Below are 2,425 nucleotides of genomic sequence, written 5' to 3'. Positions count from 1 at the left end.
ACTTCAAACTCGATTTTGGCCATGTTAGATTCATTGAAAACACCCATCCTTGGTTATGGTGACAGATCTTAGCCTTCTAATGCGTGAGGGCCGAGTTTTTTTCAATTATTTTCAATTACATATATTATATATATTATATACAAATATATCATCTTTTTTGAAAAAGTAAAATGTGTTGTTACTGTTTATGGCAATAGAAGCATAAGGAAATGCTTCAATAAAGGTACACAACAATATTTACAATCTGCACAATAGACAAATGCACAAATGCTACTCACCACGAACACAATAGACGCACACAAACCATTGACAATAACACATTGCACAACCTCCCACAAATTCTATTGACTGAATGCACAATAGACACACACAAACACAAACACAGGCTGGCTGAAACTCGCATGCAAATTACATCCACACTTAAATAGTGGGGTAGACAGTAAGATCCTCTATGTTAATGTATCCATTTGTGACTCCAAGAGTGTGAAAATGGAACCCTTACCATTTGGTTAAATTTGTAAACTCTTGGAGTAAAAGTTAGCCTAGTCTGTTAGACTATACGTGTTAAATAGCCATGATGATCACTAATCATTGCTATGTGGTTCTCAACCTTTTCAGGCCGTGACCCCCAAAATAATCATATTTGAACTGGGGACCCCCCAAAATAATCATATTGGTTCCACAGATAAATATTGTGAAAATAGCCATTTTCAAAATTATTATTGCCTCTTACTTAATTTATATTATTTGACAATTTGTTGATTTGTTGATTACTTTTGATGCAGCATGTATTTTCTTTTTTCCTTTTTTATGTATTAAAAGTCCTTAAATTGTCACTTTACTGTCATCCCCCCCCCAAAAACAACAACAACCAAATAACATCAATCATGTGGGCAGTGAACCACTGCATAGGGTGTATCAGAATCAGAATCATCTTTCAAATCACAGGTTTACAGGTGTAAAGAAGTGGGTGAAATTATTGTTGTACTGATTCAATTTCAGATAACTTTATTGTCACTTAGATGCACTGTTTAGGTACATATATATGTGAAAAATGTACGCTCGGTAGCTCCAATACAATAAAACCATAAAACAAGATAAAACTATTTTAAAACACTCATACATTAAAAGTAATCAAAGTACAAGCTCCATCCTTTGTTATTTTCAGGAACGCCACAGACCAAGTGGCCTTGCGCCTAAAATAATGACGTTCTAGAGTCGTGATATTTCTTATTTTCCTTTTTTTCTTTATTTTCTTTATTTTCTTTAATTCTTTTTTTTTTTAAAGGTTTTTTGTTCAATAACAGGTTATCCAGTTCTGTAAACAGAACATGTGTTTTCAGGTGTGACAACAATTTCATCCAATCAGGTAAAACATGAATGACCACATATGGGACATCATTAGCAGAGGCATGGATTCACTAATTGCACCCACCATACCAGCTGCTTACCTCCTTCCTATCACCACCAACACACCAATGCTAAATTATGTCAGAATTCAAATCAGATTGATTTGTCACTCACATCACAGGTTCACAGTGGTAGCTCAGTGGTCTCAATTTGGTTTTGTGCAAGCTCCAACATTTTGTTGTTTTCCAGAAAAGACAGGATTTTGTATTATGTATAATTGTAAGATGTATTTAATTACATTCTAACGGTTTTGTAGTCAGTGAGACGTTTCTTTTAAATATAAGTTTGAATGCATTGGCGCCCCCAAGTGGACAAGACCAGATACATTGAAATTCATTCTCTCTCTCTCTCTCTCTCTCTCTCTCTCTCTCTCTCTCTCTCTCTCTCTCTCTCTCTCTCTCTCTCTCTCTCTCTCTCTCTCTCTCTCTCTCTCTCTCTCTCTCTCTCTCTCTCATTTATTCAAAGTGACTTACAATAAGTGCATTCAACATAGGTAGGCAAGAAAACTACTAATCACCAGAAATGTGCATTCTCTTCTAAAACAAGCAACTAAGAGTATACCTAGCGCTAAGGTAAAAGTGCAATATATCAGCTACCTACTTTCTTAAACGAAAGGTTATCCTTTTAGCATTATTTTGCATAACTCTGTGTCACTGCCTTTTTTGCAAACTGTTAATAAAGTATTCAATCAATCAGTCAAAGGCATCAGCTTAAAATACACTCATAAAACAACAATAATACAAACACAATACACACATGCAGTCATACACAAACATTTAGTCATATAATAGTATGCATCATATTGCTTACTATGTATTACATTTAATTCAATATATAATACAAATGTCATTCCAAAATGTCTGTGAATTCAGTTTAAATGTATTCAGAGAATAATTAAACATGAAAAAAGAAGAAAAGAAGATCAAAATCATTGAATGTTTAACATAGAATACCAAACAAACAAAATACATTAATTGTATGAATACTAGAGGAGAATAAATTGTGAAACAGATAA

General features: G+C 33.7%; 2 protein-coding genes across 2 annotated transcripts in view; one reads left to right on the top strand and one right to left on the bottom strand.

Annotated features, from left to right (window-relative positions):
• The window catches only part of LOC308083559 (uncharacterized protein), a gene marked incomplete at its 3' end in the record, with an annotated part of 105,384 nt that overhangs the window by 41,792 nt on the left and 61,167 nt on the right, over positions 1-2,425 (top strand). The gene's annotated exons all lie outside the window — the stretch shown is intronic.
• LOC308083320 (tripartite motif-containing protein 16-like) overlaps positions 2,129-2,425 on the bottom strand; it is a 2,711-nt gene continuing 2,414 nt past the window's right edge. Inside the window, exon 1 of the mRNA XM_080425603.1 lies at positions 2,129-2,425. This exon is cut by the window's right edge and continues 2,414 nt beyond it. The gene's annotated coding sequence lies outside the window, so the exon portion shown is untranslated.

Source organism: Gymnoscopelus braueri (genome assembly GCF_963280865.1).
Source record: "Gymnoscopelus braueri genome assembly, chromosome: 4".
In the NCBI taxonomy this organism is placed as follows: Eukaryota; Metazoa; Chordata; class Actinopteri; order Myctophiformes; family Myctophidae; genus Gymnoscopelus; species Gymnoscopelus braueri.
This window is presented reverse-complemented; position numbering and strand designations above follow the sequence as displayed.